The sequence below is a fragment of the Lissotriton vulgaris genome, chromosome 7, assembly GCF_964263255.1.
Source record: "Lissotriton vulgaris chromosome 7, aLisVul1.2, whole genome shotgun sequence".
Classification (NCBI taxonomy): Eukaryota; Metazoa; Chordata; class Amphibia; order Caudata; family Salamandridae; genus Lissotriton; species Lissotriton vulgaris.
Window position 1 is genome coordinate 1,734,559,929 of NC_141695.1, and position 24,083 is coordinate 1,734,584,011.

Sequence of the window (24,083 nt, forward strand, 5' to 3'; positions counted from 1 at the left end):
CTGAAAATACATGTTCTTATGCTCCGGGAGTTAATGCAATGGGCCTATGCAAAAGGTCTACTACCCTTCTATCAAACAGGCTTTCGTGACGGAGGGTCAATGGTAGACAGTATAGTTGTCCTCTCATAACTTGCCTATGAAGCCACGTCCCACAATTCACTGCTGCTGTTTGTTTGTTTCATCAATAACTCAGCAGCATTCAACAGAGTTGCCCGGAACATCTCATGTCATGAGTTAGTGGATTGGAAGATGCATCCAATTGCTACTAGCAATCATGTCCTTTTACCCCAGGACCTGGGTACGAGTTAAGTTCATGAGAGAGATGGCCACCGTCAAGATTGACACTGACCGTGGTCTGAAACAGAGCTTTGTGCTGGCGCCACTGCTATTCAATCTTTACACCGCAAATGTAGGCCCAGCCTTAGCAGAAGCCATCCTAGTCATACCTAAAATTGGAGACTGGAGACTTCCACTCATACAATATGCTGACGATCTAGTACTGCTCAACCACGCAAAATCTGGTCTGCCAAAAGCCCTCAATGCCCTGAATATATACAATCTCAGGAATGAGCTTGTGGCTAATGGGAGCTAAATAAAAGTAGACATTTTCTGGAGATATCCTAAGAAGAGGCTTACCAGTTGGGGCCATTGAGGTTGGACTGTGTTCAACATTATATGCATCTGGAAGCATGACTATGTGAAACTGGCTGACTGACTTAGCTGCTAAACAAAATGAAAAGCAAAGCAATAATGGCTACATATGTCTTGTGCATATTAATCTCAATACTTGACATCCCCACAACTACTGCCATTCGGAGGATGGTTCGTGCCAAACTTCTCCCCGCCCTCAACTATGCTCAGCAAACATTTCCCGGCATGATTGGCACTGCTGTAGAAAAGATCCAGTGCAAAGTCTACAAGAAGTTATTCCACTTCCCACACAAGGAGTACCTTGATCAGTTTGGAACTTTGGCTGGTGCAACAAAACCAGGAAAGCTAGGCAATTCTTGCTAAATATTATTTTCAGGCAACAGCCCCCAACAACACCATGAAGGCCATAATAAAAATAATTCTTATATCTACAAACTGGCCCAGGTCCAATAATCTGGTGGTAGCTAAAACATATCTACAACTTGCAGGGGAGGACTGGGACAACAATTTGATTATTTATACTTGCATTAAAACCGCAATAAAAAGCAAATGTACCATTGTGTATTAGAAGTGGACATAGAAGACCTCCCTACCCGGGCTTTTCATGGCGCCACAACTGCACAGCTCAGCCAAGTCCCATCTCCATCAAGCAGTATAAAAGCACATTTTAAAACTTATACTTTTGGCTACATTAGTCCTACTTCCAATCAGAGAATTGAACCCAATTTGGAAATTTATTGAAATATATGAACAGTTGTAACTCCAGAAGAGAATCCTTGGCACACATAATTCTCTGCAGTCCGGCACATTGCAACATCCCCGCTGACTCCTACTGAGGCCTACTTACAGCGTGGGATTCCGTCGGCCAAAGAGGTCGTCCCTCCTTTGTACAACATGGAGTCAGTGGCAGACAAGGCCAAGTTTGGGAAATTCGTAATGCAAGACCGAAACTTGTTAAAGAACATGAGTAGTCAACAGCCTTCACAACTTGAGGTTCATCTCCCACTGTTGGTAACATTGAATTGGCTTTGTATTGAAGTAACAGGCATTGACTAACCCTTTTCGCTAGTTCTTTAAAAACTACGGAACTTTGTATATGAATAACATAGACCTCAATTTGTACATACAACTAGTACCTAATCTGCTGTGGTCCCCTATCAGCCATTATGACCGGCCTGATCTTGATATGTCGCCCCCACAAGAATACTTATGAGGCTGGCTGCACTTTGGAAGTCACACTATCCTAGGCACATAACATCTTAACTATAAGGCCCGTTGTTGCAACAAATCCTGATCAATTCTGCTGCCTCAGCCCACAAATTGTAGACCTTTGGTACATTCTGTATGGGCCTGTCGCCACGTAATTGCCATTTTATCAAACATACATTTTAATGCACTGCACTTTGGCTCTATGGGTTGTGTCACCATGCCCAGTAGGATCTTGAGCCGTACTCTCCTAGGCACGTGTAGCCTCTGTATATGACCCTTCATAAAGCCATCCATACTTTACAAAATGAACTTTAAAAGACACCACACTTTGCATTTATGGGCTGTGTCATCAGGCCCAGTATGACCTTGAGTCGTACTCTCCTAGGCACATCAGAACCTTATTTATAAAGCCTCGAAATTTGTTGACACTGTATCATTTCCATATATAACCTTTTCTTATGTTTTCTGCACATAAAAAAAAACGAATTCCTTGAGGTAGTGTACTTTGGACTTTAGCTTTAGGGGTTGTGTCATTATGTCCAGTAAGATACTGAGCCATCTGTGCCTTATAAAACACAGACCTTGTGCAGTTTCTGCATATGAGTCTTCATTATGCAATCTGCACTTCACCTCTAGGCTCAGTATTTAGCACCTTATCTCTATACTTCAGCTGTACACTACCTGTTCAGTACACTTGACACATTAACGTCCCAAGTCCTGTGAAATTTCGTAATTACTACCTTCCGCACCATCATGACCCGCTACATATTCATCATTAGCATGCACTATCATCCTTTCATGAATTTAAGAAAAAAGGGGAAGCTGTTGTGATCAGAATTTTCTAATGCACTATATTAAAATGTTGTTTTAATCATATTGTGCTGTCAAATATGTTCTTATATAACAAAGTTATTTTAGGAGTGTTTATTGTTGTGTTCTCTCACACTGTGATATTTGTGTTTTATGTAACTAAGTAATCTTACAATAAACTGAACAATGACATTGGCATCATATTATACCTTCTTTCTTTTTAAAAAGAGGAGCCAGTGCTGTGAGTTTACACACAATCACTTTATGATGTTTCTCCACTGACCAGCTGTTGTTGTGTATCACAGGGTCAGTACGGAAAACACATTGGAAACGTCATAGCTGATCGCCATGAACACCATCACTGTCTATGAACATCCCAAGTTCCAGGGACTCAGTAGGACATTTACGGCAGATGTTGTGAATCTGGTATTGGAGAACTTCGGAGACTGCATCTCATCTGTGAAGGTGGTGGGGCAGCCATGGCTAATGTACGAGCATCCAAACTACCAAGGAGGGTTCATTCTTCTAGAGGAGGGAGAACATCCTTCACTTGACATGAATGACAAGGCATCTTCTCTGAGGCTGATCACTGATGACCTGACCAATCCAAAGATCACAGTCTATGAGCATCCCAATGCCGCTGGTAGTCAAACAGTTCTGACTCAAGAGACCAATCTAATGTTTGGAAACATGAATGATAAGATATCTTCCCACAGAGTCCAGAGTGGGGCATGGCTTCTGTACGAGCATCCAAATAGAGGGGGGAGGTATATTCTAGCCAGGACTGGTGAATATCTGGCAAACTACTGTGATATTGGTTTCAACGATCAAGTATCCCATGTGTATCCTTTGCGCCGTGGAAAAGCCTCTGTGACCGCCACACTTCTGTGGGGCAAGAAAAAGATAGAGAGTGAAAAGAACATTCAGGCAGATCAGTATTTTTATGTAAACAACACAGACAGTGAGCAGGAGTTCACTGCTGCTTCTTGCAAAGAGTATGAGAAATATGTCTCCCATAGCTTTGAATTCAGCAATGAGTCTTCAATCAGTGTGGGTGCTGAATTTAGCTTGGGAGGAGTGGCCAATCTTTCAGCAGAGGTGTCCAACACCTTCTCAGTGAAGAAAGATGAGGTTGAGACATTCACCACGAGGAAGAAGGCAGAGTTAAGTGTGCCGATGAAGGTACCGCCACGCTCAAAAATAACAGTCAGTTTCATGAGCAAGGAGGTTACCATCTCAGTTCCAGTGGAGCTGAAAATTTTCCAGGGGAGTAAGACGGTGACTGAATATGGCACATACCACTGTGAGTCTGGCACAGATATCTACATAGATGTGCAATCTGAAACCATTAGTACATAGTAGTACCTGCCACACCTTCTTCTTGTTAGGGGCTATACCTCAACATTGATTTGCTATTTGTGCTTTTTTTTTTTAAACTGAGATATCTTTAAAGGATTCTTTTAGGGCTTTCATTTTCACACACCATATTTCATAAAAGATCATTAGCTAGCTGGCAGTCGTCCTGGGACCCAACTAATGCTCGATGCCATAAAATGTGTTTTTCTCTGGTAGGTTAACAATGAACGCTGACCCCTTACAAGAATGTCAACCAATGGCATATATGAACTGGCTCATTGGTTGTCATTGCTACATAGCAGTAAGACTGTATCCTTGAGTCAGAAAGACAAGGCTATACTCTAACCTCTCAATGGCAGTCACTGGGGTACCGATGTATGGCTGGTTGTTTTATACCTTAAGGCTGTGCTGTGATTGGCAAGTGTGCATTTTTGATGCACTTCAAGCTGACTGCACACTTGAGGTGCTTTGCAGCAGTGATTCCCTTGTGCCTGCAGGTGTGCCATACCTTGCTACTGATGTTTACTGCTGCATCAATGTCTGTCTGCTCTCAGCAGAAACTCTGCTAGGACAATAGTCTGGCCATTTTGTGTCATTGCAGCAACAATGGCTGTTTTGTACAGCACATAGCATAATTCCATGCTATACATATATATATATATATATATATATATATATATATATATATATATATATATATATATATATATATATATATATATATATATATATATATATATATATATATATATATAGATAGATATATAGATATATATATATATATATATATGTCCCTGTGTCTGGATTTTATCCATGCATAGGTCTCAACACTGCTGTGTCTCATGGCTTGCATGAATGCACTTACACAACAATGTGTACGATTATAACTTGAGATATGGATTTGTACAGCAAAATGATCTTGTGATCTTTTTTCGGTAACATAAGATGGCATTTTCGTGCAGTATATTGGTGGATTGTGATTTGATACACTAGATAGAGGACCCTAGCCGATCCACGGCTTTATTTCTTATTCTGTTTATGCTTTGAACAGTATAATTTTTGTGTATACCCACGCACTGTATGGATCTGCCCATCTGTGGGCTACATTGCAAAACCTGTGTTACATCTTTAGGTTGCGCACATTGACACTCAAAGATGGCGCCTACAGCAACCACAGTGGGGTTGTCCTCTGTCGTTTTCTATTATTGTAATTAGAAAGTGATAATGTCTTATTTAAGTCCACCTAGGAATGCAAAACGTTGTTACCACACTGACGAAGGCAGCACGCCGAAACGCGTTTGTGGAGGGTGCCTGCAAGCAATAAATAAACCTGCACTTTTCGAAAAGTAACCCCCGAGTGCTGTCATCTTTCTCGCATATGAGGAGGAATTGGAGCGTGATGATATATATATATATATATATATATATATATATATATATATATATATATATATATATATATATATATATATATATATATATATATATATATATATATATATATATATATACAACAAAAAGGTTGCCCCATTTAGAAGAGCCAGCATTCAGGGAGGTTTTGTAATTTCGTTTTTTATTTTCAGTAAAACAGCATGGAAAGATGAAAACAAAGTCCATGCAATTTACAAGCCTGACACGTTTCATGCTCCCCTGAGCATTTCTTCAGAGGCTTCTGTAAACTCTGTGTGGAGCTTTCAGAGTCTTTAAATGAGTAGCACCTGCTCCAGTGGGCGTTGGCGCCCCCAGGGCCTGCTGGTTCTAGTAGTTCAATAAATCACGCTCCAGTGAGCTGCTCCCAGAGTAAAATAATACTTCAAATTTGAACCAGAGTGGGTCTGGAAAATGTTCAATCACCTCTGCGCTGCAAGTAACATCCTGAAAAACGACCTTGCCTGCCAGTTTCTGCTGCATACCATGTGCCTGCAGCTTGGACCACTTCCATGTGGTAGGGCTCTTCCCTGACCGGGACCGGCAAGTAAATACATCCAACAAAAAGGTTGCCCCATTTAGAAGAGCCAGCATTCAGGGAGGTTTTGTAATTTCGTTTTTTATTTTCAGGAAAACAGCGTGGAATGATGAAAACAAAGTCCATGCAATTTACAAGCCTGACGCCATATATATATATCCCCTAAGCATCTCTGCTTGAAAGATCTCTTGCTGAAAACTTGTGCAAATCAAACTAATTCATACCCTAGAACCCAATTGTCAGAGCTGAACATGTGTTCTTCTGCTGTCCACAGGAAAGGAGCCAAATCCATACTCTGACTGAGTGTTACTGTTCTCTGGAGTCGAACTTCTGTCCCAAAGGCTTTAGTTGATGTACAATATAATAGATCACTGGTGCCTTGCTCAATGTTTTAGTATCAGCCAGATACTGGAAGCAAGAGCATAAGTCTCTGGGTGAGTAGGATCATCTCTATGGTTTTCAATATCAGAAGAGCACACTTGAAGAATGTGAGACCAATTCACAAAGAAGGGCCTAAAGCTGTACTGGTAGATTTACACCTACATTCAATTGTAGATATACAGCTTCCTTGAAAGCTTACATTTTTCCAGGAATATACATGGTCCAGGTATAGGATTTCCAATCACTGGAAGGTCATATAACATTCACAGATATATCCCATTACTCTGCAGTGTTACCCATAGCAGCACACTATATGCAGAGGGAATAGAAGCCCCTGTGCAAATACAAATTTTTGGTTTTGTTTTCATCCTTGGAAACCTACAGTCCCAGCACATTTCCAGATGATAATTCCTCTTCTCACATGGCTGATCTACAACTCTTTCCAGGCAAGAAAGAGGAAGAAGAAGAACTTGTGAATGCCCACAAACAACACTAACCATGCCTGGAATGCCCACTTCCTACCCTTGATTGGAATGTGTAGCTGCAGAGCACGCCAATAGGCTAATGCCTTCCTGGAATCACTTTATGAGTTCCTGGCAGGTGCAACTGTAGTACATTACCATATGTCAATATTCGTCCAATCATTGAGACAGTAGCATAACAAGGTCACAGTAGGGCCCAAATGCAAGCCTTAAAAATGCCTCCCTTTGTGGAAAAACTGTGATATTTCTGATGCAGAATGTCCTGCTGGATCCTATCCCCAGGTGCAATTGCACCTGCTGCTCCATTGGTAGCTACATCCCTGAATGGAGAGACATTTAAGTGCAGATGTACTGGATTACTCTACTTTAGATTGTTTGCCAATTTTGTCTCATTATATTACATTTTAGCTGGTTTAAGTAGAATATTTGTGTACTTCTTTTAAATCTAAACAACTAACACCCCATGAAATGAAATAGACAAAGTTCATTTTTGTACATTTGTGTGAAATAAGGAATACTTTCTGTTGGAGATTTTCTCCAGTATGGGAATCTAATCAATTATCAATGTTTTCATTTCCTGTATGATTATATCTGTTTCTGCTTGAGAGCGAATAAATTACAATTTTCAACAGTTCAAGAGTGCATTTGTGTGATCACTATTTTGAATTGAAAAACTTTATTGACAACATCACAGCACTGATATACTGGATGTTTACCGAAGTGACAGCGTAGCAAAACTGACTTCAGTTACTTTGACCTCTCTCCTCATGATAGCAGGGGAAATTACCACACATGAACCTTGACTCTGATGGCATCACAGGAAGTTTCTCTATCCAACCTTTGGGCCTGATGATAATACAGGAAGTGACATCACTCAACATCAACAAAACGTACAGTAATAACATGGTAACAATAATTATACTAAAACAGATAAAAGGTTACTCATACTACCATCCATAAATTAGCTGTGGTCCTGCCATGGTATGTAAAAGCTGCAAAGATGAAAGACTAAGGGCAAGGAAATCATTGGCTAGCGGAACAGTCATCTTCTCCTAAAGTGCGGTCCTCATATTCCCAAGTACATCCTCAAATGCTCCATCTCACCTCAATCCTCATCTTCCAAGACATTGCCTCAACTGCCCAGTTATAGTGCCAGAAGAGGACTTTTGATGGATCTGCCCTCTTCCTGAACCAGTCTGGACACTGACTACATGGGTGCAGCTCCTGGGTATAAATGTATCTGCCACAAGGTGTGAGCTGGGCAGGTGCCAGATCCTCTCCATCTTCTTGTAACTACCAGTGGGTGACAGGAAACCACAGTGTCTAGTCTAGTAATAGCAGGCTTAATTTAGTGACTGAATTGTTATGCGTTAATACAAATCCAAAGTATCCAGGTGTTTATAATAGTTTGGGTCTACAGTCACAAAAACTGTTTGGAATGTACAGTGCACCCTCCACAATCTGAACTGCTTCCAGTGAATTATTTAATCACATTAGCCCATGTGATAGAGATGATGCGCCTTCACTCTAGAAACTGCTACTATGAACAGAAGCATTGTTCATTTGTATGAATGAAAGCTTTGTACAGTTGTAGATGAAAATATTGCTTACTGAAACATTGAGCTACCCAAATATATTGAGAAAACATAACAAAACTACTCACAGAAAAATATATAAAAACAAATACAATGAATTAGAGGACTAAATTGCCATCATGCAGTACAATAGAACAAAAAAATATATAACACTCTGCCAGAAATATTACAGATCAAAATCATTATTTATCAATATATCTATCATGGGATTCATTGCATTAAAAATTACAACAAAATATAATAAGGTATAGGTGCTCAGTCCTCAATGGTCACCCAGTGGGGTGACAAAGTGAAACAAATGTGTGTTAAGAAAGAAGGGTAAGCATGACACACAAAGAGCAGTGTTGTTCAATAATCATCATTATTTTTGACATTGGCACCTATAGTCAACAGCGCTTCAATACCACAAGAAATGAGGAATCATCATCAAGACTAAAATCTGGAAGGTCAGAAGTACATGGAACACCTAAAGAAATCAATAAATGGAGAAAAAGGAGGGCCAATGACTCAAGAGAAAACCTCTAGGAATCAGTACAGAAAGATAAACTTACATAGAGTGTAGCCAGGTAGTCAACATTAAAAGTAGGTATCAACCTAACACATGGGCATGTGGCCTAAAGCGTCTTATAGATTCACTTGCAAAAAATGACAAACAAGAGCCTGATAGATGTGTTTTAATTTTTTATAACAAGTGCCAACAGCACAAGGGAAAAACACGACACACAGGTTGAAAAAAGGGTGACGCAGGAGGAGGCACTTATCACTGTAAAAAGCCCAGTTTGCTGGAAAAGTCTAAAAATAAGGGAACATATTTAATATAATACCCAGCAAAAAAATAACAAGGAATACATCTAAAGGTGCCAAAGGAAAAGGAACGTACCCACAATATTGATGCAGTAGTTGTGCAAGTCCTGTATAGTTTCCTTCCATTTGTGGATCCCTAAAGATATAGCAGTTATTAGAGGTACAACACTTTTCCCAATTATAGCACAAATTCCACCCTAAAGGCCTGATTACGAGTTGCTCATAATCTTCTGACCCATGAATTAAACCCTGCTTATACATTGGCCGGAATTATGAGTTTGAAGATATTTAACACATCCAATATTTATCAAATACATTAAATACCTCAAGATTATTACATTTTAGCAGGCCAAACGTGCTGAAATTGTCCAGGGTAAAACATACAGTAATTACTGTACCATGCAGATTTTGGCGCATTAAACACCAAAATCAGCAAGTTGTTCCCCATAAACTCATTATGGGTGTTATGTATTGCACCCAATAAATAAAGTACACTGAGGTATTGTTGGATATCAGGGGTGATAATTAAAAGCTATACTCATAATCAGGATCTGTGTAGCTTAAATATAACACAGAGTCATTCTGTGAGATAACAGTGTATTGATTCATCAAGCAATCAGATATTAGCTCAAGTGCAGTCAGATTGTCCACTTCATCGAGTACTTTAGTGCAGCAACATTTCTTGTGGATGGATAAATATATTCCACAAATTCAGAAAAGGATAGCATAGAATTGTGAGGAGGCCATCTATCAAATTATCTGATAGTAGATGCATTTTATCCAGGGTAGCAGGCTCTTTAGCTATCTGCACAAAAACCTGAGTACCACTAATCTAGTGTGCAACCACAAATCTATTGTGCTCCTGTTTGATCAGAGACAACCTTTGGGTGCAGTGGAAACTCAACTTGGAAAAATACTTTTTGGGGAACTCAACTTGGAAAAAGACTGGGCAAGTGAGGGTACTTTGTTTTGTCATGGTAACAAGTCACTGTGTTACCCATGAAGATCCTGCCACGTCATCTTCATGAACAATTCCATTGACAGCTATGGCTAGATTTCAGGGGCAGCGTTTTTTGATTGGGCAAGGGCACAATCATCAAGGGTAACATGGGTTTTAAAGTTATCATGTTTAGGAATAAAGAGTAATGCAGGTGATGAATTGCACAATGTGCCTCCATTACAAACAAAATCAGAATAATAGGTGCACACCACCACTGCAATTGGAAGGCCTGTGCAGGTATCACCAGCCTCAACAGAGATTCAAGTCCCATATGTCTTGATCCAAGCCTTGCAGGAAAGTATGTTCTTTATATTTAGAATGATCTTACTGTAACTGGGCAGCGGGCTCTGGGCAGTTACTTTCCTCCAGCCCATGACCAGCACCCACCAGATACAGCCACCCAATCAGCCAACCAAACGAGATGGCTTACGGCATGCCACACTTTTTTCATAAATACAGAATGTTACTGCCCTATTTATTCAATATAACACTGTGGGAAACTGTAGTCCATTACTAGGGAGTTATTTGAAAGACTACTGCTGGTGTTTTACTATGCATGTGAGAAATAACCCCTTCAGACTGGTCATTCCTAATGGAAATGCTTTAGGTTTTCCAGCCTTGTTCTAGATGGGTTCTTGTGTGACATGCTCCAGATTGTTAGCGATATGGATGTTCATTTGAACTCTGGCAAAGCTGTAGTATAACATTGGGGAGTTGAGAGAGCAGAGAGAGCAAACCACTATACCCCTAAGCCAAAACAAACTAAAATGTACCTTAATTCTATCTCCCACATTCATCTGGTTCAGAAAGGGTGTTAAAACTCAAATCCACAAAGCAATGTGTCCATGCATTAAGACCGCTGCTAAAGCATCAGAATCAATACAATCTGGTAACTGGTAACGGAGCCCAGAGCGGAACGCTACGGTGGAGTTCCACGCCTCCACGTAGCACCTGGGCTTCCTGTTCCTCGCTCTTCCCCCTTGACTCTGTGAGGTGATGGCGTCGGAGGTGCTTCGGCATTCTCACTGGCCTATGTGAAATCTGCCCGAGCAGTGCACAAGCTACGAGCTGGGATATCTGATATGCTGAGACGGCTGTCATCACGCGATTAATCAAGCTAATAGACGCTGCTGCCAGAGAAGTTAAGGACGTGAGCTTTTAAATCGCCTTGGAAGGTACATGCTTGCTGCGAAGCCACCTGGGTGCCGTGCACTGTTTGTTTCACTGGGGACACATTCCCCTTAACTACCGGAGGCTGCAGAAGTGCTTGCAGTCTATCATAGCGTATCGTCTAAAGAGGTGCAATAAACGGCGACTTTGCTAGGAAGAAGTGTGGAGCCTGGTTTAGAACAAGCTGAGCTCTGCTTTTTTTTTTTGTTTGCAAAACCCTGGAAGAATGCTTTCCAGTTTGGTAGCACATTTAAATGTTCTTTAAAGAGGCAGAGTCTACAAAAAAAAACGTAGTGTTATTACAGACTGGGTGAGAATTCGAAACTCTGAAATAAGGTGTAAAGACTGATAAGACTGTGGTTTACGTGCTGCGGGTAAAGATTGATAATACTGTGGTTTACCTGCTGCTGATAACAATAATGCGCTGAAAAAGATAAAACTACAAGTCCCAGCACTCTTAGCGCTCTAGAGTTTACTGGACCTTTTTGGATCTCTTTGGAACACTTTGCTTCTTATATTGTATCTGGTGAAAAGTAGTGCTGGGTCAAGGCAATAAATAAGTGGGCTCCGCCAGTAACAAGAGATATCGAGATATATTGCCTTATAAACCTCTGATGCTCTGGCTCTCTCTGGTATCTAAGACAACGACTTTGCTCGATTAAAAGATTGAAGATTACTGACTCTGAGGTGAGAGTACTTCGCCTAGTAATCTGATTATGGGCAAACAATTGATGGCTAGGAACAGGGCGATAAAAAAACGTCAACAATTGAAATCTGAAAAAGCCAAACTGACAGGATCAGCTGCAGAGAGGGAGAATTCCTCAGCGGAAAACTCGGAGACCTCTGGAGAGGGTGAAAATAATCTTCTAAGTGAGAACACAATACAGGTTCAGCAGCAAGATCTCGGTACCTGTACAACTAGTGAGGGGAATAAGGGGAAAGAGCCGATGGAGGTATTAGAACTACCTGTGGTCAGGGTGGATACGGCCCTGTTAAGCTCAGTAGTTAAATCTCCAGGAGTGGTGCAAGAGGCGAACTCTGTATTCTCATATGATCCACTGGCCTCCAAAGATGCCCTGGTAAATTCTACTTCTAAAGATGCTCTGGTAATTTCTACTCCTAAAGTCGCTAAACAATTTCCGTTATTTGAGCGAAAGGGCACAGGGCAGGTCACTAATTCCAATACGAATATAGTTGGGACCAGGGCGACTTCAACAGAGGCTCCAACCCCAACCCCTTTAAAACCGATAGATTCAGTAACATCTGCTAGCAATGTGCTCAGTCTAACAGACTCTCCGTCCACAGATACAAAAGCTGTTTCCTTGAATAAGAATGCAGCCCCAATTACGACTGTTCCCTCTGCTGGATGTTTAATCACGTCGCAATCTAAATCAGATTTAAACGATGATGCGATAGCATATGCAGTGACTCAGAGCCCGATTTTGGAGATGGACACTAAGACTACTGGGGATTCGCAATTTTCTGTAAAAGATATGTTAAATATGATACTAGGAGAAATAAGAGAAATGAAGCAATTTCAAAAGGCAGAATTGGCAGTAATCAGTAACCGTTTGGACAAAATTAGATTTCAAGAATCTGAAACTAGAATTTCAGGGTTGGAGGACAATATGACCACGATGCAAAAGGAGGTATCCACTATTTCTAAATCTTCAAAAGCTTTTGAAATCAAATTGGATGAGTTAGAGAACTATAATAGAAGGTCAAACCTTCGAGTGGTAGGTGTGCCAGAAAATATCGAAGGATCAGACATGGTGCAATGGATTACTTCCTTCTTTTCGCGAGAGGTAATCCCTGAGTTTAAGGGAGATCTAACAATTACACGTGCACACCGAGTTCCAGCTCGTCCATTTCTTAACTCTCCTTTTCCTCGGACAATTATTGTTAACTTTGCTGATGTAAGGGTTAAAGAGACAATTCTATCACAAGTCTTTAAGCAAAGACAATTTCATGCAAATCCAACCACTAAATGTCGGATTTTCTCCGATATGTCGGCGGCCGCAGCAAGACGGAGAAAAGACTTTGTAAAAATTTTGCAGCTATTTAAAGAAAAAGGTGTCCAAGCATCAATGGCACAGCAGGCAAAGTTAAAAGTCTTGATAAAAGGCAAATTCTATTTGTTTACGGACGTTGATGAGGCACGTGAGATGCTTAATCAACTGCAGAGTAAACTTAAATTTGAACACGAGGGGGAGGGAAGGGGAGGAACAGGGTGGTCACAGAGTCAGAGGCGCAACAACAAGGCGCCTCCATGAGAGGGGTGAGTGTCAGGTGGCCAGCGTGGGGTGAAGGTGAAGGGCAAGGCCACAAGACTAGGTGCTGGAGGGGAGCACCTGAGAGGGGCTGTGGGGTGGGGGGGTGGGGGGAAGAAAAATTTGAAGTTCCTGTTGGATTTTGATCGAAAAATAAGTTGGCAGAATGCATGTTTTTTTGAGCTATTATTGAGTTATATATATGTCTATGGGGGGCTTAGAGTGATTTCTTTCAACGTTAATGGGCTGAATAATAAAAAAAAATTGCGAGCAATTGAGCACTGGGTTAAGTCAGAACGACCAGCTGTCGTATTGCTTCAAGAAACTCATATATCTGCGGCTAAAATCAACTCTTTTTCTATGTTTAAAACCTGGTCGGAATATAGAGGTTTTTCATGTGCCCAAGAGTCTAAAAGTGGGGTTGCTATCTTGCTGAATCAGAATCTAGATGTAGAAATTGTACAATATGAAGATGGGGGGGGCAGGACGGTGGTGTTGGGTTACGTGCCTAATAAAAGGTAGGAAAAGACCAATTACATTCGTTAGCTTCTATGCCCCCGTGGAAGATTGTGCCTCAATCTATGACGAGCTATTTCAATCCTTATTATTAGTTAGGGCAGACATAGTGATAGGTGGTGACTTCAATATCCTTATAGACATAGAATTAGATTCCACTAGCAGGCCAAGAAAACAATCTAAACCAAAATCAAGAAGATCCATTATGCAGAATATATCTTTATTGGATCTTTGTGATCCGTGGCATGTTAACTTTCCACAGAAAAAGGAACTTACGTGTTGGTCTGGGAGACATAAATCATCATCGCGATTAGATTTCTTTCTAGCTTCAAGACTATTAAAATTCTCCTATCAAAAATGTTTTCATATTGGTTTTTCAGACCACGCAATGCTGCTAATTGAATTTGAAGTAGGTGAAGAGAAGAAATCATCTAAAAGATGGATATTTAATAAAATGCACTTGCAGGACAGTAACTGGGTCTCCTTTTTAAAATTAGAAATCTCTGAGTTTATAGCTCGCAATCTACAGACAGCCCCACTTCATATTGTTTGGGACTCATTGAAAGCTTTTATTCGTGGGAATATAATCAGTAAAGATGCAGAAGAATGGCGCACTATTAAACAAACTAAGACCTCACTCTACCAAAAAATCCACTCACTTACTCTGCGGCGTCAAGTTAATCCCACGAGTGATGTGCAAAAAGAATTAAATGAGGCTAAATGTGAACTTAATACGCTCCTCTTTTCTCAGAGTGAACAGCAATTCTTAATAAAATCTCAAAGGGTCTACGAGGAGAGTAATTTCTCCGGGAAGTTCCTTGCCTGGCAGGCAAAAGAGCAAGCCGCCGCAAAATTAATCCTTTCTTTAAAATGCCCTGTCACTCAAATTGAAGTTTCACAGACGGATGCTATTGGCACTATTATGTTGTCCCATTATAAACAGATATATAGTCAGCAGCAAATTATAGACCACTCTAAGCTCTCAAATTTTTTAACCAGGCATAATATGCCCTCCCTAGCACAGATAGATAGCGATTCAATGCAACGGTTATTTACCAAATCAGAACTAGAGTTAGTGGTTAAAAATTTACCTATTGGTAAAGCATGTGGTCCGGATGGCTTTCCGGCTGAATTTTTTAAGAGTTTTTTTTCTCCGCTCTCTGACTTACTATTGCAATTATTTAACCATATGTTAATGGGTGGTCAAGTGTCGGACTCTTTTGGGGAGGGGACCGTCGTTAGTTTTCCTAAGAAAGGTAAAGATTCAAAAGACCCTAACTCGTACCGGCCTATTACATTACTCAATACCGATTATAAGATCCTTACGAAATTACTAGCAATACGTTTTAATTCAATTGCAAAATTTTTTTTTTTCATCCAGATCAGAATGGTTTTGTGGCAGGGCGGCAGTTAACAACCAATACTCATTTTCTTACAGAAGCGTTAGATTATTTTCAAGTTAAAAAAGTCCCGGCTTTAATTTTATTATTAGATGCAGAGAAGGCTTTTGATTTAGTAGTTTGGTCATCTTTATTTGCTATTTTAAAACACTTTGGTATCCCTTCACAAATTATTAGTTTAATCCAAAATGTATACACGGGTGCCAAAGCAAATATAGTTATAAATTCTGTTATGGTTGGCACAGTTTCGGTCCAACGGGGCACCAGACAGGGTTGCCCCTTATCCCCTATTCTTTTTGCTTTTTTTATTGAACCGCTAGCTATAGCTATCCGTGAATCTGTAAATATCCCTCCACCTATTACATCTATGTCGAAAATCAAACTCTATGCCGATGATATCATGTTGATAACTAAGACGGATACCCAATCTCAAATAGCTGTTTTGCAGCTTTTTGAAGAATTTGAGGCTTTAGGAGGATACCGAATTAACAAGAAAAAAACAGAAATTTTAGTATGTGGCGGAGGGGAGGTGGTTTTACATGCGAACTTTGCTGGTTGTATCAACTTAAGACCAAAACGATATTTAGGGGTTATGTTTTCCACCTTGGTATCGGAGTTATTTACGTTGAATTTTGACCCACTCGTACGAAACGTCCAATCTTTATTCACCAGATGGGGTTCACTACCACTTACTATTAAGGGACGGGTGGCCCTGATAAAGATGTCTGTACTACCACTATTTAATTTTTTATTTTCAGCTATTCCATGCTTTCTACCCAGTAATTCATCACCATATATCGTTGTATGCAGACGACCTCCTACTGTTCTTGGATAATGCCGAGGAGGCAGTAGAGAGGGCGGAAGACCTACTAGCGCGTTTCGGGGATGTTTCGGGGCTAAAAGTAAATTGGGCGAAGACCTGCCTCTTCCCTCTCCGGAGGGCGGAGCGGTGCCCCCTGGCCCGTCCCGAGCTCTGCTGGGAGCCGACCTGTCTACCCTACCTAGGGGTGTATATCTATCATGAACCCGCAGACCTGCTGGATGGCAATATAGGCCGCTGTATCCGAGCATTGCAGGGTAACATGACCTTTTGGGCCACCCTCCCTTTATCCATGACAGGCCGTGTATCTCTGCTTAAAATGATTGCCCTGCCGCGATTATTGTACTTCTTTCGGACCCTTCCTGTGTGGATACCAAGTACCGTCTTTCGACGTCTAAAGTCCCAAGTAGTGTCCTTTCTGTGGGGAACTGGCAGGCGGAGAATAGCTTTGGCGACCCTGACCCGCCCGAAGAACGAGGGCGGACTCGCAGTCCCTGATTTCGAGCTTTATTATTTAGCTGCTCAGCTGCAATTCCTCACGCAAGAAGTGGCAAGGGTATACCAGGGTCCGGAGCGGGAGAGGGACATTGGCACCCCCCTCCATGTGCTGGCGTATATCACCCTGCAACAGAAGCTAGCACTCAAAGGACTGTCTCAGGAAGAACGAACACTGAGGCTATGCTGGAACCGCGTGCAAAGGCGTGCTGGTCCTGGACACCCGTACGCACCCGAAATCCCGCTGTGTATGCTCACAGCATTGCCACATGGCGGCGACTGGTCGAACCTCCAAGGTTGGGTGGAGGCTGGCCTGCAGATGGTAGGAGACCTCTATACCGACGGGGTGCTCACGCCGTACCAGACTCTACAGGAACAGTACGACCTCCCGAGAGGGGACTATTTACTGCACGCAGCCATGGTGTGAGTGATCCAAGCGCACTGGGGTGAGGGACTGAGTGAGCCGGCGACGTCACCACCGTGCCAATACGTGATGATGGCCGCAGGGACAGTCAAGGCAGTCACGTGCCTGCACTCCAGACTACTCGCGGATACTTTGCTGCCCCTTGTGCGGCTAAAAACCCAATGGGAAACTGACCTGCAGAGAGAGATCCCGGACGAGACGTGGGCTCAATTAGTCCAGAGGCCCAGGAAGAGCTCCAGAAACGCCCGCTTCCAATTGATACATCTCTACATTCTTCACAGAGCCTACCTTACCCCGAATAAAATAGCACAATACTTTGGAGCAGTGGACGCAGCGTGTCCTAGATGCGCGCAGCTAGGTGCGGACTTCCTACACATGCTGAGGGACTGCCCGCACCTGCAGGACTTCTGGAGAGAAGTGGGCGATACCCTGAACGAGGTCACGGATAGGGAACTGCATTACGATGGCGCGACTACACTCTTACATTGGTTTCCGCACACACGCAAGAATAAACTAACGAGTAAATTCATAGACATGGGCCTACTCCTTGCAAAGAGGGATCTCACCAGGGGGTGGAAATCAAAGTTAGCGCCGACACACAGGAAATGGCTGGCCGAGTTTCAGAAATGGGGGGCGGCAGAGAGCACGATCAGGTATCAACTAGCACGGCGGGGGCCAGACGGGAAGGCTCAGGAAACGGCACTGGCATGGGAAGTCCTAGTCCAGGCACTCAGGGATGGTGCAGTGGAGAGTGAAGGGGAGGGGGAGGCAGTGGACCCAGGGGTTTCCGGGGAGGCGGTGCCGATCCCAGCACCTACCACGGACACACACACTCAATAATCAATTCCAAACTCCGCAGATTACCAACACTCTTCAGTATACTGCTACCGGACACGGGCACGAGACACCTTAGAACACCGGAGGGGGGAGGGGGGGGGGGGGGGGGTGGAAGGGGGGGGGGTGCAGCATCCCATTGACATTGAGACTCACAGCACACACTGGTCGGATGCTGATAGGGGGGGTTTGTGGGGGAAAAAAGTTAAAAGCAGACAGCGGTTGACCACTAGATACGCCGCCACGTGGTGGCGGAGATGATGCACTGACTGGGACAAATGCCACCCGGCCTCAGGGATGCGGGTAATAAGGCTGTCTAAATATTTGTCAGATGGAGTGTGAGAAATTGGGATCCCCGCGTACACATACTTGCAAATTTACTGTAATGCTTGCATTGAAGTCTGCAATAAAAATTGTTTTTTAAAAAAAAAATGCTTTCTACCCAGTAGTCTTTTTTCCAAAGTAGAATCCTTATTTTCGAATTTCATATGGGCTAAAAACGCCCTAGGATAACAATAAAGATACTTTACGTAGATACTGAACAGTATTTAGAACGATTTAAATTAGAAAGGCAGAATCCAAATTTTTTTATTAATTTGTTCTTTAACAAAATTAGTCAAGAGGCTCAAACCCCAGTTCCTTTGCACATCCCTAAATCACCAAAACTTACTCGATATAAAATAATGTATTGGTTCTTTAACACCTTGGCTGCTAGGCGTTTTCCCCCTCCTGTGCTGAAAATTGCCATTTTGCTGGTGTCATGACGAGCTCAGCTCGTCATCAGCACAGCTCAACTGTGCATCATGACGAGCTGAGCTCGTCATGAGCATCGAAAGGGTCAAACGTCACGATGCTCTTCTAAAAAAATATTCTCTTCCACAGTTCAATTCTAGAACTCCTCTAAGGAATGCTCTCATTTTTATGAGAATTAAAATAGGACCTGATATTGTCTGTCAATGGGAGCGAGCTGGGTTTCGTACTTTATTTGACTTTATAAGAGAAGGGACTTGGCTGTCACCAAGAGAAATGCAACAATTAATCCCAGGGAAGTTTATGTTATTTAATTCATATGTTTCGATTTTTAAAGTACTGGGACAAGTGGAAGTAAGAATGATTGATTCTCCTTGTCAGATGTGGGATGATTTATTTCTGATTTCTCAGAATAAGAAACCAGGAGCATGGAAACGTTATTTAGCACAATACACTGATTTAGATCTTAGTACAAAAGCCATTTAAAAATGGCAAGAACAAGAAAATCATGTTCTTACTATGAATACCTGGAAGTGTATAAACAAATTGAATTTTAGTGTTCTTCGTGGATCTAATTGGAGGAGAATAATTTTTTTTACTAAATGGCTTCTTTATCGAACTTCTGCTGTCATCTCAAAAATGTTTACGAATGCTAGTGCTGTCTGCTTTAGATGTAAGCAATATAGTCCCGCTAATTGGTCCCACATTACAGCTCACTGTATTAAAATTGTCCCTTTTTGGAATGAGATATTCGAATATTTACAAAAGTTTTGTGGGATTCAGATTGATTATAACGTTAAATTAATACTTTATGGATATGATAGTGATCTCGGCTTGTTTGGACAGTCGGTTAAATTATTATTTATTGTGATGGCAGTTGCGAGGTCCTTGGTCCTACAGAACTGGAAATCATCCCAAGCTCCTTCGTTTAATATCTGGCTTCAGAAAATGAGAAATGTTAGAACAAGTGAATTTGGTTATGCAAAGAGAATTGGGGGGATAAGGAAATTTGATAAAATTTGGAAATCATTTTTTGAGTAATTTTGGAAACTGTACTATGTAAATTGATTTTGTATTCTTTGGATGTCAATATATGCATTTTCTGTACCAGTTGAAACTTCATACAAGAACTTCAATAAAAAATAAAACAACAAAAAAAGAATCTATACAATCTAATTGGATTAAATATTTTCAATTTAAAAATAATTTGTGCTCACTCAATCAATCAATCAAACACACTTTATTCGGTTTTCACATATCAAACCATGAACGTATTATAAAATGCCGTTAATGCTAAAAAGGATAAAATATTTTAACAGACGTCACATTGAAGACAATACTACCCTAGAAATTCTTATACAATGCATACAATCTGGTATAATGCATATATCATAAATCATGAAAGATAAAAAGACAGTCAAAAGGATGATTCTAGAAGCCTCCTCTAGACTATATATATTGGCAGAGTGGCTCAAATAATAAACATATGCCCTTACAGCTACAAACATTTATTCAAGGCAAGCTCTGAGCTTCACTGCAGATTTTAAGAAATTAAGAACAAAAAAAATAGAATCCTTATGCAATAATTGTAAATGAATAAAAGCTGGGTGCACCTGCCTAAATTTCAACCTCATTAGGACCGGAATAATAAAAGTTTTCCTGGGAGCTGTATAATAATAACAGAATATGTGGAGACTCACCGTCGCAGCCACAGGATTCGAAAATCTGGCCTCTACTCCTCACCCTTGGTATGCCCAACAGGAGGTGAAATAAGTCCAATCGGAACCTAGTTAATAGAAAATGTTCATAGGTGCTAAAGGCTCCCAGAAGATATGACTCAATCAAGTGTGTTGTTCTTAGAATTACGAATTTACGGACACTAGGTTTCCTTCGTTCCAGCTCTTCCCTCTCCATTTTCCTTAGGTCGCAAAAGGACTCCCTGACCCAACCCAGATCGCTCTTAATCACCGATTCTCGGTTTGTAAAAAGTTTGACTCTTTCCAAACTTTCAAAATTACTTTTGATTTATCTGAGCCAGGGAATGTAATGGCCATAATCAAGGGACATACATTCCTTCAGGATTAAATGACTCAAAGTTGTACCCTCATTCAGCCAAATCTTTAGCCAAAATGTTAAAGGGCGTATAGGCCAGTAAATCACAAAGATAGGGCAACCCCAGTTCTTCATGAGCCACCATCTTTGACATTTCTCGAGGCACACCCAGTAAACTCTTCAGGAATGAGTTCTCAACTACTTGTAACTCATTTGTGGAAACATAACCCCATATTTCACTACCCGAAGCTGCTTTAGCGACTCTCTTGGCCTGGCATATCTTTAAAAGTGCAGCAATCAGTCTTCTGCCTAATTTGGAGCAACATTTAAAACAGCCGTGTTTGCAGACTCCATCATAGCACCACACCTCCGAGACGTCATCAACTGCTCCCTCAACTCCGGCACCTTCCCAGAAAACTGGAAACACGCCGAACTCAGCGCCCTTCTGAAAAAACCCACAGCTGACCCCACCGAACTCAAAAACTACCGCCCCATCTCGCTCCTTCCTTTCCCGGCCAAGGTCATCGAGAAGGCTGTCAACAACCAGCTCGCCGCCTTCCTCGAAGCCAACAAATCCCTCAACTCCTCACAGTCCGGCTTCCGAGCCAAACACAGTACTGAGACCGCACTCATCGCAGCAACAGACGACATCCGAACTCTACTGGACAATGGAGACACAGTCGCCCTCATCCTCCTCGACCTCTCCGCAGCCTTCGACACAGTCTGTCATAACACCCTGTTACAACGACTCAGAAACATCGGAATCCAAGGAAAAGCACTGGAATGGATCACCTCATTCCTTACCGGAAGAACTCAGAGAGTACGCCTCCCACCATTCAAGTCAGAGTCCACTGAAGTCATCTGCGGCGTGCCACAAGGATCCTCACTCAGCCCCACCCTCTTCAACATATACATGAGCCCCCTCGCGACTATCGCACGCCAACACAACCTCAACATCATCTCCTACGCTGATGACACTCAACTGATCCTCTCACTCACCAAAGACCCAAACATCGCCAAAACCAACCTACATGAAGGAATGAAAGAGGTAGCCGAATGGATGAAGCATAGCCGTCTGAAACTGAACTCAGACAAAACAGAAGTCCTCATCTTAGGCACCTCCCCCTCCGCCTGGGACGACTCTTGGTGGCCAGAAGCCCTTGGAAAAGCACCCATCCCGACGGATCACGCTCGGAACCTGGGCGTCATCCTGGATTCCTCACTCTCGATGACCAGACAAGTCAACGCCGTCTCTTTATCTTGCTTCAACATTCTTCGCATTCTCAAAAAAACATTTCGCTGGATCCCCACCGAAACCAGAAAAACGGTCACCCGCGCACTGGTTACAAGCCGCCTGGACTACCGAAACACCCTCTACGCCGGTACCACCGCAAAACTTCAGAAAAAACTCCAACGCATCCAGAACGCATCAGCCAGACTCATATTAGACATCCCGCGTAAAGAACACATTTCTGGTCACCTGAAAGACCTCCACTGGCTCCCCGTCAATAAGAGGATAACTTTCCGCCTCCTCACCCACGCACACAAAGCTCTTTACGAACTTGGACCCGAATGCCTCAATACACGTCTTTCCTTCTACACCCCCTCCCGCCAGCTGCGCTCTTCCAACCAAGCCCTCGCTGCTATTCCACGCGTCAACAAAACCACCATGGGAGGAAGATCATTCTCCTACCTAGCGGCCAAAACCTGGAACTCACACCCCATGCACCTTCGCCTCACTCAAAACCACCTAGCATTCAGAAAGCAACTTAAAACCTGGATATTCGAGAAGTAATTCCCCACCCCTCTTCAAGCGCCTTGAGACCCTCTGGGTATGTAGCGCGCTATATAAATTTATTGACTTGACTTGACTTGACTTGACACACTAGGTCTCCCCTTTTCCTCTGTTTTAATGGGCCCAGTTCATTTGATCATCTATTAGGACTCCCAAGTATGACAAAATGTCAGTTTGAGGAACTTGTGCAGATCCAACCATGAATTGAAAAGACTTTTTCGGGCAAAGTCCCACCTGCATCACATATGATTTAGAATAATTTATTGTCAAGTCCAAATTTGCCATAAAGGTGGAAAAGGAGTCAAGCAAGGCTTGTAACCCCCTTGCGGTCCTAGATTAAAGAACTGCATCGTCTGCATATAATAAAACAGGCAGAGCACGTCTGCCTACCTGCGGATAATCTACCATTGTGCTCACTCAATAACTTAGTTGCAGACAAATTAAAAGTTGAAGGGTTTTAATCACAACATTTGAAAACAAGCAATACATATTCAATGCTATAAAAGCTCTCAAAGCCAGAGTTATATAGATTAAGTAAAAATCTGAAAATATTCCCAATGTACAGCTACAAAAAAAGGCCGTCATCCATAGTAGAACAAGAAAGTATTCTGGCTCAACCCAAAATTCAAGGTTTTTTGTTTGTACAATACTTGCTTGCGAAAGAAGAAATTTGAAAGAATCATTGTGGGGTGAGCAAATGCATAATTTCTTCCCCAAATGAGCTGAGCACATAAAATAATGCCATTACCTTAACACCTAAGCATTGTACCGTTTTCTTGAATAATTATTGAGCATCCTCTATGCTAATTCCATCCGGAGATATCTGAACAAAAAAGTTACGTTTACAATGTCACGCTGCTTGAATTAATAGATTTCATTGAAGTAGCAGAAAACATCATAATATGTTTACAGTTACATCTGAGTTAGAAAAGTTCACCTTGAATAGAAAAATAACAGAAGTGAAAAATATTCTAATGCAGGCTAGCTTAACTGTCTTTTGCAGAACTTGCAGGGAATAGATGTGCATGAGGGGAAAGTACTTACCGAGTGACAAATATGGTTTGCATCTTAATTAAAATTACGTTTTGCACAGAAATGGGGCCTAACTAAAATACATCATAATATACACTTTAACATATCATAGGAAATCCATTTAAAAATCAATTCAATGAAATCCATGTGTGTATGTGAAATTGTGTGTGTAAATGCACATTGCACATTGTTAATGATGCACAAAAATATAAATCCATAACATTTTTCACAGAGTTAACTGAGCTATTGCTGCTAGTGTTGAAAGTGCATG

The 24,083-nt window shown here is 41.8% G+C and overlaps 2 pseudogenes across 1 annotated transcript in view; both read left to right on the plus strand.

Moving 5' to 3' along the window:
- The window catches only part of LOC147706505 (epidermal differentiation-specific protein pseudogene), a 134,869-nt pseudogene that overhangs the window by 18,556 nt on the left and 92,230 nt on the right, over window positions 1–24,083 (plus strand). The window lies entirely within an intron of this gene.
- On the plus strand, window positions 3,016–4,682 carry LOC147706506 (epidermal differentiation-specific protein pseudogene; annotated as a pseudogene).